This window comes from Dama dama, chromosome 2, assembly GCF_033118175.1.
Source record: "Dama dama isolate Ldn47 chromosome 2, ASM3311817v1, whole genome shotgun sequence".
Taxonomy (NCBI): domain Eukaryota; kingdom Metazoa; phylum Chordata; class Mammalia; order Artiodactyla; family Cervidae; genus Dama; species Dama dama.
In genome coordinates, this window is record NC_083682.1 from 1663791 (window position 1) to 1675522 (window position 11732).

Below are 11732 nucleotides of genomic sequence, written 5' to 3' on the forward strand. Positions count from 1 at the left end.
GGGCTGGGGGGCTGGCCCATCCTCATGGCCGCCTCCTTCAGGCCTCCCACTTCCCACTATGATGGCGGGCGCCCCGCCACTGGGGCCTCCAGGGAGCTCTGTCCCCAGGTAGGGGGTAGCCTCTGGACCCCCAGCCTCAGTCTCCTTGGCCTGTCCCACATGCCTCAGGCCCTCGTCCACTCTGCACCTCCTCTCCGGGCCGAGCATGTCTGAGGCAGGGGCCAAGTGCCCCTCCTCTCGGGCCAGCGGGGGCTCTTGCCCCGACGGCGCTGGCACGGGGATGGCCCCAGGCCAAGTGGAACCTCGAGGCCAGGTGTCCAAGTCCTGCGGGCAGCCGGGCCTCCCGCCTCCCGCCCTGAGCCGACGAGGCCCCCCGGGGCCCGGAGTCCCTAGCCCTGAAGCCAGGGCGGCAATGTGCATGCCCACACCTGTCCTTACCCTGTCCTGGCGGGGTTAGCGCCCTGCGAGCCAGGCCAGCCCAGCTCTTGACCTGCACCCCGGACTCTGGGGAGCAGTTTGGCTGAGCCCGGCCCAAACGTCCGAGAGACAGACCCACCCCAACCGGCTAGGGTGCCGTGAAGCCCCCGCCTCGGAGGTAGCAGGACCCTGGTCCCTCCGGGGGCACCTGTGGCCTCCCCGGGCCACAGGCCTCCAGCTGTGGTTCCCGCGCCTGCATCTTCATCGCAGGAGTGTAATAAATGTCTGCGGGCTGCCCTGCCAGTTGGCACAGGGCGCCCTCGCAGGGACTGGCCTCTGGGTGCCAGGCTGCTGAGCTGCGTGCCACGCCCCACACGCAGCCCCGAGGGGAAGGCCAGGCCTGGCCCCACGCGACCGTCCGCCCGAGGCCAGGGCCAGGGAGCCGCTCGGGGCCATGCCAGCTGCTGTGTCTGCTGCCACTCAGCCCTTGCGGGAGCACGGGGGCCGGGGAGGTGATGGGGGGCTGGGGGCAGGGTGATGAGGGGTCAGAGGGTGATGGGGGGACGGGGGCGTGACGGAGGGACGGGGGAGGGTGATAGGTGATCTGGGAAGGCTGATGGGGGCCGCTGGTCAGGGTGCCCATGCCACAAGACGGTCCACAGCACTGGCCACCCCTGAAGACTGTCCGAGGCTCCCGGGGAAGGGGTGGGGCAGACCCCTGCCCTCCCCGTCTGTGTGCTAATTCCCTGGGCCCTGTCCCGCCACCAGCCTGCCCTCTACAGAGCGACTGGAGCCCCAGCCTCCCCTCAGGCCCCTGAAAGCTCCCACTCCTCCGTAAGTGAGGGCGCGCTCAGTTCGGCCAATGTCCGTTTATTCACACACACGCGTTGTGGGCACCTCCTGCGTGCGGGGCTCTGTGTGCCCGTGACCAATGAGAGCTCAGGCCCGGCATGGAGCATGGGGTCTGAGGGCAGAGCCCGGCCCGCCCGGGCACCGGCCAAAAGCCACGTGAGGGCCGCACTCCCCGAGTCTGGGGAGCCTGGTCCCCAAGGATCACAGTCCACACACCTTAGAGGGTGAAAGAAGCATGGGCAGGTGCCAGCCCCGGGCCTGGTCACCCCAGACGCTGACGTCACCGGCTGCTGGGGGCAGCTGGGGTCACTTCCCAGGCCAAGTGGAAGACAGGAAGCCCGCCCTGCCCGGGAGGCAGGCGACGCCGGCCCATCTCCCAGCCGGCTCCGGCCCGGAACCTCAGCCAGGCCCCACCTGCTCCCGCGGGGTCTGCAGGCCCCACGTTCTCTGCTGAGGCCTGAGCCCAGGACGAGGGCCAGGGAGCCTCAGACCACAGCTCAGGGGTCCCCTTGGACGGCCTGTGGTCACTGAATGGGGCCTGAGAGTCTGCCGTCAGAGCCCAGTGACCAGGGGCTTTCAGAGCTCTGTTCCAAGAGGGCAGGAGCGCAGGACAGCAGGCCGGAGCTGCAGATAGCAGGGTGGACCGGAGGGTCGGGAGAGGCTGCTGGGGGTTGGGGCCTGAGAGGTGGGCTCAGGCCAGACTGAGCGCAGAGGCTGCCCCGGCTGGCAGACTCGGGGAGACTTCCAAATCCACTGCACACCAGAGGGGCGCCTTCTAGGGCTGACTGCCCTGCGAGGGATGTGTAGAGCTTGGAGCAGGCGTCCTGGGTTCACTGCCACTGCTTCCCTCTCCAGTCACCATTACAACCAATTTCCGGCCTGGACATAAGCTGCATGCCAGCTCTAGCCACGTCAGACTCTCTACAAACCCAAAATGTCAGGCAGGGTCTCTCTCTCATCTCTGTTCTTTCTGTCTGGAATGTCCTTCCTTCCTCCACATGGAAAACTCCTATTCATCCTTCAAAACCTTGTTCAAACGAGATGAGCACTCAGGACAATGACCATATAATTAATTGGTCATATACCCAGTTAATGACCATATAATTAAGCAACCAGGATTCTTGAGAGTTAAGACAGGGCCCGTGAGTGCTTCTGCTGGGAAAACAGACTTAAAGTGGACTTGTGGCCGCCTACCTACCATCCAAAGCTCATTTCTCCCCTTAATGCACGATAGTCCCAGGGGCTGGGGCACGGTCTGCTAGAGCCTGGAATCCCAGCAACAGGGCCCCCGTGTCAGCCATCTCCTTGGACAGCCTTGGTTTCACCATCCTAGCTTCTGCTGGGGACACTGAAATTGCTGAACCAGGAAGATTCTTGCTCCCCACTGACCCTCACAGAGGTCTCGGCAACTCAGTGTAACAAAGAGTCAGCCAAGACCAGAGGAACGAGGTGCTTGTTCGAGGTCATGCAGAGCCAGCAAAGACCCTGCCCCACGGGGATCTTGGCCCCACGGGCGCCCCACGGGTGCCCCACGTATGCGTCTGTCATCTGCATCATGGAAAATGGAAAGTCTTGACGGCACAGCCCTGTGTCCTAGCCCTGGTCCCAGACATGACTCATGATAGTTCAAATTCTACAAGCCACAGATGAAAGGGACAAAGTGAGGCAGCGTTTTGCTTCTTGGCCAGGGAATTTATTCAAGATGCTTTCTTGGCAATGAGCTTCCAATGATCAAATCAAGATGCTACAAAACTGTTAGGTTACAAATTGGATGGGTGGGTGGTGGATGGATGGTTAACAGATAGATGGATGGATGGATGGATGGATGGATGGGAGAATGGATAAGGATATAGGAGGGGAGTGGGTAGGTGGATAGATGGTGGATGGCGGGATGGATGGATGGGTGAATGGATGGATGGGTGGATGGATGGATATTGAATGAATGGGTGGTGGATGGTGAATGGAGGGGTGGATGCATGGTTGGATAGGTGAGTGTGGAAGGGAGAATAGCTGTGGACATATGAATGGCTAGGTGGGTGGATGAGGGGTTGGTGGATACCTGGAGGATCGAGTGGATACTTGATTAGCGCTTTCTCTGACCAAAAGGCTGTAAGTCTGAGTCACAGAGAGTGACTGGAGAGGTACCCCCCACCCTGAGGCTGTGGACTGCAGGGACGCGTACGCCGAGCGGCTTCTCAATCCCCAAATAAGGTGGACAAAGTCCACTCTGGCCGCCTGGGGAGCAGGAAGCCCGGGAGGGGTGGGAGGCCCTGCTCCCGGGGCTGAAGTCAGTTCCTTCGTTTCTAAACAATGGGCCTGGCCTGATCCTTGCCCTCTGCCGCCCTGCTCCACCCAGGCCGCCTCCACCTCTGATGGGGTGCTGGGGCTCTCGGGGCTGGACGCCAGGGAGCTGGGGGTGGGGGGCTGGAGAACAGAAAAAGGGCCCGGCAGTGGAAAAGGTGATGCTCCTCTGGATAAGGCTCCTGGCCTGGCTCCGGCTGCCCTGGCTGCCCCCCAGGCTTCATGGAGAGACCGGCCTTTCTGCAGGGCCTGGGGAGGACTTGGGGCTGCCTCCCCCACACCGCCCAGAACTCTCCTTGGCTTCTTCTCCATGTTCCTTTCCTTCAGGTCACTCAGCTGAAGGCCCAACAGACCCCTTCTCCCTCCTCCGTCCCCTTCCTATTGCTGGCCCTCCCCCCAGCTCCCCACCTCTCCCCCACCATGGCCAGTCTGGACTCTGCCTCCCACCCGGAGACCACCAGCTGGCAGGAGAGCAGACTGGCCAGTGGGGTAGAGTCCAGGCCTGACCCAGAGGCCAGGAGAGGGTGGAGGGTGGCGAGGGGGAAACCGCGTCAGCCCCTCGTCCACGGCATCCAGTAGCGGCTCCTAGGATCCATCACTCAGCCGTGGATCTCCTGGACCTGCGCCAAGGCTGGAGGGGCCGCCCCACCTCTGTGTCTCTGGGAGCCTGTGCCCGCAACCCCCGGGAAAGAGGGCCCTGCCCTGCGGGACCCAGGACTCAGGACCTCATCCCCATCCAGGCAGAGGCCAAGCCTCAGGCGGAGCAGGGTCCAGCTATGAGCCAGGCTGGCTGGTTGGGAAGGGTCCAGGAGGGCAGCATGAGGAGTCCAAGACTCCAGCCCCAAGTGGGGTGGTCACGGAGGGGTGATCCTTTCAGCCCCGGGTGACACAGCCAGCCCACAGGTACGGACAACATTTCTGGGCTGTTATCGAATCAGTGAGTGACAGGACAGGTGGTGGATGCATGGATGACGGATGATGGATGGATGGTGAATGGACGGATGGATGATGGATGGAGGGAGGGATAGATGGATGATGGATAGACATGTACCACTGGATCACAAGGCAGACAGGCAGAGGCACAGAGGAGCAGCCCCTTCCACACTGGTGCGTACACAACACACACACACACACACACGCATGTGCAGCGGGCACTATGGTCAAGGCTCCCAGAGCTGTCCCTCCTCAAGTCCTTAGTGACTGGGCAGACCCAGGGCCAGGGGCCCGGAGCCTGCCCAGCGGCCCCCGGTTTCCTCCTGCTCGCTGCGGGGAACCACACGGCCTCGAGCACCTGCTAATCTCCTCTGATCCTGGCAACCTCGAGGTGACGGCATCCTCAGGGACCCTCAGCAGCCTGGAGGGTACCCAGGAAGGGGCCCCAGGCCGGCCTGGGTCCTGGGGGGGGCTCCAGGCAGTGCTGAGACCCGGAGAGCCCGGCTCGGTGGCAACCAGGCCCCTCACGGAAGGGTCTCGGGCCCCGCTCAGCGGCCCCGGGCAACAAGCGGCTGCAGGCCCGGCCTGTTGCTAGGATTAGTGCCCAGATTAACCCACCAAGTTTCCAGAACCCCGGGTGTCAGGCTCACCGGTGCTATAGAAACCTGGCCGGGCTTCGTGGGTGGGATGGGCTCTGGGAGTGTGGGGGCTCTCCCCTCCAGGCCCAGCCGCAGCGCCCCCTCCAAGCAGGGACCAGGCCTCCCTGGGCCCGAGCTCCCACCCCGGCCTGCAGGGCGCCCTCCTCCTCAGCGCTCCTCGCCCAGGGAAGTCTTAGGTTTCCAGAATCAGCTGTTTTCCAGATACTGGAATGAAAACGAATGACCGAATTTCTCTGCGCCTACAGTGGAAACACAGAACACTTCCTGCTGCCCCCCCACCCCACTTCTTAATGCAAAAAATAGCTGAGCCGATTTACCCCGGGGGCCAGAGCTCACCTTGGAGCCTCACCCCCGAGGCCCAGCCCAAGGGCCGCCTCCTCGGGTCCCCTCTTCCCGCACCCCCTCCCCACCCGCCTCTGCTCTGGGCAGGGCACGGGCCAGCCCTGCCGGCCAGGAGTCTGGGGCCTGGGGCCAGCCCTCGCTGGTGAGGCGGCCAGAACGTGGGGCCATCAAGGGGGGAGGCACTGAGAGTTCCTGCAAACATCTCCAGGCTGGCCTGTAGGGGATGCCATGCCTGGGGCTGGGGGGGCGGGTGGGTGGGATGGAGCTAAAACGGCAGGCGGGAAGCAGCCCCTTCCCCAGGCCACCTGCCCAGCGCCCACCCAGCAGCACCATCCACCTCCAGGCCTCTTTCAGCAGCGTCCTGAGTCTGGCCCCGGGCCCCACCTGGGCCTCTCAGATCCTGCTGCGTCGTGGCCCCTCCTTCACTCCATCAAGGCAATCGCATCCCTCCAGGGGCTCCAGAAGGACCTGGGATGCATCCTTCCTGGGCACCTCCAGCCCCCAGCAAAGGCCCTCAGCCCCACCTCCAGCCCCTTGAGACTGATGGCCGCAGCCTCCTCCGCCACACCCCACCAGGCCCGGCCTTGGCCCCGGCCCCTTCGGGCTGTTGACTCAGCATCCTCTGACACTGAGATCAGACCCTCCACTAGCCCCTTCCTCGAGAAGAAGCCACATCCTTCTCAGAGCTTCCCAGGCCAGTTCTCCAAGTGCCCCTCCCTACCCAGGTGACCTCAAGACCCCCTCCCTTACCACCCGCCCCCCAAGGAACCACACCGCTCCCACCTGGGACTTTGCACCTAATGCACGTGCTGCTGCTCAGTCTTTGCCCAGAGGCCCATTGGGCATTTGGTGGTGAATAGACAGACAGATGGACGGATGGATGGGTGGATGGATGGATGGGGGTGGATGATGGACGGATGGATGGGTGGATGGACGGATGGATGGGTGGATGGGTGGGTGGACGGATGGATGGAGGAATGGGTGGACAGATGGATGGATGGATGGATGGGGGTGGATGGATGGTTGGATGGATGGAAGGATGGGGGTGGATGGATGGATGGACAGATGGATGGGCAGATGGATGGGCAGATGGATGGATGGATGTGTGGATGGATGGATGGATGGATGGATGGATGGGGGTGGGTGGGGGTGTATGGATGGGTGGATGGCTAGATGGACAGATAGATGGGTGGATGATGGACGGATGGATGGGTGGATGGGTGGGTGGATGGATGGATGGGGGGTGGGTGGATGGATGGATGGATGGATGGACGGATAGGGGGTGGATGGACAGATGGACAGATGGATGGGCAGAAGGACAGACGGATGGTCGGATGGATGGATGGATGGGGGTGGATGGATGGGTGGATGGATGGATGGGGGGTGGGTGGATGGATGGATGGATGGATGGATGGACGGATGGGGGGTGGATGGACGGATGGACAGATGGATGGGCAGATGGACAGACAGATGGATGGTCGGATGGATGGATGGATGGATGGGGGTGGATGGATGGTTGGATAGACAGATGGATGGATGGATGGGGGTGGATGGATGGGTGGATGGACAGATGGACGGATGGGTGGTTGGGGGAGTGAGGATGGATGCACAGGCTGATGTGTGGATGCCTCATGTCCCAGCCTCTCGGCCCTGACCTCCCATTTCTGTCCCCTCCAGCTCCCTGATCTGGCTGCACACCTCTGTCCCTGCTGCAGCTTAAATCTCCAAAAGTTGCCTGTGGGTTGGGTACTTAGAATGTTCTCTTTAACCCCCTCACCCTCAACCACATGTGCAGACCCAAACCTTCGGAAAATGCAGACTCACTCTGTCCTGCCATTCTCAAACACTCCAGGTTCCCCTTCCTGAAGTGTTCTGCTCCTGAGATGAAGACCCCAACACTCATGGAGAGGGGCCCGCCCTGCTCCACGCTCCTGGAACCCCTTCACCCTCCATGCCCCGTGGTAGGGCTCAGCCCCTGCCCTCCCCTCTGCCCTGACAGGCCCTGACAGGCCCTGGGGCAACGCTGCGTCTCCTTGCTGGCTCAGGTCAGCAGCCGGACCCCGGTCACCTGCTCTCCTGTCTCTCAGGATCGCCTCTCCACCGCCCCGTCACACTGCAGGCCGCGTGCACATGGGACCCTTCTGGTCTCACCGCCAAGCGAGTGTCCAGCTTCGAGAGGGAAGGAGGCCTGTGTGGGGTCCACATCAGGTGAGACAGAGTGGGTGAGGCGAGCGGTGGGCACTGTAGCTGGCTCTCCCGATAACTGGAGTCCCCTTGCCACACAGCCAGGGCTCCGCGCCTGCACGGCTCCTTCTTTCATTCCTTCCTTCCTTCCTTCCTTCCTTCCTCCCGGAGAAGCATCTCGAACACCTCCACTCGCCCCTCCCTGCCCCCGCAGCCCCATCTCCCTCCCTGACCCTTCCTGCCAGCAGGCCAGCCCTCACTGCCCTGCCCAAGCCCTCTGCACCCCCGTCAATCACCGAGGTCGCGTCCCCCTCTGTCTGTGCAGAGACGGCTCGGCTCTCTCCTCCTCGGGGTGAGCTCAGTGCTGGGAACAGGATGTGCCGGGAGCTCTGTTAGGGGGGCCGTGAGGGTTCTGGGGTGGCCCCTGTTCCTGGCACCCCTCCTGTGCCATCTTGGTAGGCAGGTCCCCAGGCCTCTCCCTGTCCAGCCCACCTGCCATTTGAGGGCCGAAGCCTGGGAAGGGTCCCAGCCTTGCTGACCGGGCGGCAGGACGGGGAGGTTGGCACCCCCGCCTCACCCCCCAGCCTCCCCAGCATGGAGCCAGTCCTGGGCTCCACTGCCCGCCCTGGGAGCCCTGGCCCTGAGCTGCCTGCCGGCCAAGCGTTTAAAGTGACGCCTGTTGTGCAGAGAACGTCACAAGGCCTGAGGCCAGAGCTGAGCGGGGTCATTTTTTTTTTTTTTTTTTTTTATTAAAAAGCAAAACCTAAACCAAGAAAACAAAGTGATTAAGTTTCTTCTCGGAGCAGCAGGCCCGTGAGGACTAGGACTCCCAGCTCCCTGGCGCGCCGACCCTCCACTGCTTGCGGGAAGCAGGCAGACTGTGTACACAAACAGGAAGCTGCTGGTTTTCCCCAAACGTGAGGGCTGGGCTGGGGTCCCCAGGGCACGGGCAGCGGAGATGGGGGCTGGAGCCAGAAGCCTGGCTGGGTGGGCTGCCCGCATCCTTGAAGAAACCCTCAAGGGAGACCCCCAGCCTCTGATGCCCAGGCCAGGGAGAAGGTGTCCAAGGTGTGGGGCCCCCGCACACAGCCCCCCACCACCGTGGGGCTCAGTTACCCCAAGTGGGCTGCCTGACCCTCCCCAGAGAACTCGTGAGTTTAAGCGGGGCTCCGTGGGGGCCAGGGGGCAGGGATACTGGGCGGGCTTCCTGCAAGCCAGCAGGGGTCACCTGCACCCCTTCCAGCCTGCTGCCCCATGGCCGGATTAGATTCTGGGCCAGGAAGAGGGGTGCCCCCTCCCAGCCCTGGGGTCCTCCTGGGGCCCTCCTGGGGCCTCACTGTGGAGTTTGGTTGAAAGCGGGGACGATCCGAGTGGAAATGTGTGCAGCCCCGCGAGGCACCACCCTGAGGGAGGCCTCCACCTGGTTTGCGGGGGACGTGAGGGGGGGTCCCAGGAGGAGACCCAGGGTCAGGGGCTAGTGGGCCACTCTCAGCGTGGGGCAGGAGTGAGCGCCCTGTCACCAGAGTGTGTAAAGAGAAGCTTGCCCAGAGAGGCCCAGAGCATGCTGGGCTCCACATGGACCCCCTCGCAAAGCCCCATGGAGTCACGGGCTGGGGGTGGTGGGAACATCATGGCTGGGACACCCCGTTCAGCATGCTGCGGGTGCTCGGGGCAGAGGCGAGAAGGTTCTGAGCCGGGCCACTCGTGGGGACAGGCTCCAAGTGTGAGTTGTCAGGAGCACACCAGTGTCTGTTACGCTTCCCCCAAAGAGCCACAGCAAGAAAGCTTACTCGGACGAGAGACTCGGCCTCAAGGCTCCGTGTCTGAAGGCGCGGGCCTGCCTGCCGGGGCGTGAGAGCCAGCATCTCGTCCAGTGGGCTTCTCCCCAGACAGAGCGAGCTCCTGGGGCAACCAGGAGGCCCGGAGCTGGGGAGCAGGCTCCCTGCATTTCCCAGTGGGTCAGGGTTCACGATAGCCTCCCTGTCTGTGCCCGCTGTGAGCGGAATAAGAGGAGACTTAAAAAAAAAAAAAAAAAAAACTTTATTTGCTATCTGAGTACAGGTGTGGTGACAGTTCCAGGCCTACAGCAAAAAGTGACTCAGTTACACATACACACGTATCTGACTCTTTTTCAAATTCTTCCCCATTTGGGTTGCTCCCTGATACTGGGCAGACTTCCTTGTGCTTTGCACTAGGTCCTTGGTGGTTGTATATTTTACATATAGTCGTGTGTACATGGGGGCTTCCCTGAGGGCTCAGTGGCAAAGAATCTGCCTGCAATGCAGGAGACCCAGGTTCGACCCCTAGGTTGGGAAGATCCCCTGGAGGAGGGCAGGGCAACTCTCTCCAGTGTTCTTGCCCGGAGAATCCCATGGACAGAGGAGCCTGGCGGGCTACAGTCCACGGGGTCGCAGAGTCGGACACGACTGAGCAGCGGTGGGTACACGCGACCCACAATCCCCGATTCCCCAAGCCATCCCTCCCCAGCCCCACCCGCTGGTGACCACAAGTCCACTCTCTGAACCTGGGAGTCTGTTTCTGCTTCGTAAATAAGTTCATTTGTATCATTTCTTTTTAGAGTCTGCATAGAAGCGATATCTTATGATATTTGTCTCTGTCTGACTTCACTCAGTAAGACGCTCTCTAGCTCCATCCACATTGCTGCAAAGGGCATTATTTCATTCTTTTTAACGGCTGAGTAATGCTCCATTGTATGCATGTACCACACCTCCTTCATCCGTTCCTCTGTTGATGGACACTTGGGTAAGAGGCGAGTTTTATGGGAAAGCTCTCAGTAGCAGGGCAGAGTGGGGCTTAGCCGGCAAGACGTGAGAACATGTCACAGGGAAAACAGAGTTAGGACGGAGTACAACCAACACCAGGATGGAGCTGCTGCCCGGCGGGGACAGACGGGACCTGGCGAAAGACCCGGGTGTTCACACAGACAGCGTCAAGCCACAGAGAACACCGTGAATTACGCCCTACCACGTCCTTCCGGCGAGGGGCCAAAGAGGAATGACCTTCAAAACTGTCCCGAGGAAACCCACAAGCCATTTGAAGTGAAATTGGATTAAAGAGAAAAGCTACAAGAAAATCTGCACACAGAGGTCGACATAAACCAGCTTCACACAGAATCATCCAAACGCAGAAGCAACCAAGATGCCCTTCCGTGGGCGAATAGATGAATAAACTGGTCCTTCGGGACAATGGACTGTTAGTAATTATTCAGTGATACGGAGAAATGAGCTGTCAGGCCACGAAAGACATGTTGGGAACGTGAATGTTCACGACTGAGGGGGAGAAGCCGGTCTGAGAAGGCCACGCGTGGTCTAAACCCAACTGCGTGGCATTCTGGAAAATGCAGGACAGTGGGGACAGTAAAGGCTCAGCGGCTGCGGGGGTTCACGGCGGGTGACGGATGAGCGGGCAGAGCTTGAGGGTTTTCAGGGGAGGGAGACTATTTCTCGGGACCCCGTGATGCTGTTGCCATGAGTACCCACCCTTATACGTCTATCCAAGACCAAAGAATGCTCAGCTCCGAGGGTGAGCCCTGGTGGGAAGCGTGAACGTCGTTACCTGTAATAACATCTCAGTAGGAGTTCACTGATGCTGACCAGTTCTTCCCCAAGAGCAGGGCGTGAACGGTGGGGGCGTGTTGCCTGTGTTTTGTGTGGTGGCTGGGCGGGGGGGGGGGGGGGGTGGGTAGAGGGGACTCTGAAATTTCTGCGAAGTTTTCTCATAACCCTAAACCGGTTCTGCCCTCGTCTGAGGGCTGTGAGGGGCGGATCTTTGGTGCCGCTGCCCACGGAGCACAGACAGTCTACACAGCCCACCCGTGTGGTTCCCTCGCTCCTATGGTCCCTGTCTTCACGCGCAGAGAAATGAGACCCAGCAGCTTGGACACAGAGCTGCTCCCCAGCCCTGGCCCCGTGACCTCCATTCCCCATTATTCTTGCCTCGGGACCCCTTGACATGCCTGAACATTATAGAGGATCCCAAAGAGCGTTAGTTGAGGGAGGGTGGCATCTGCTGAGATTTGCCGGA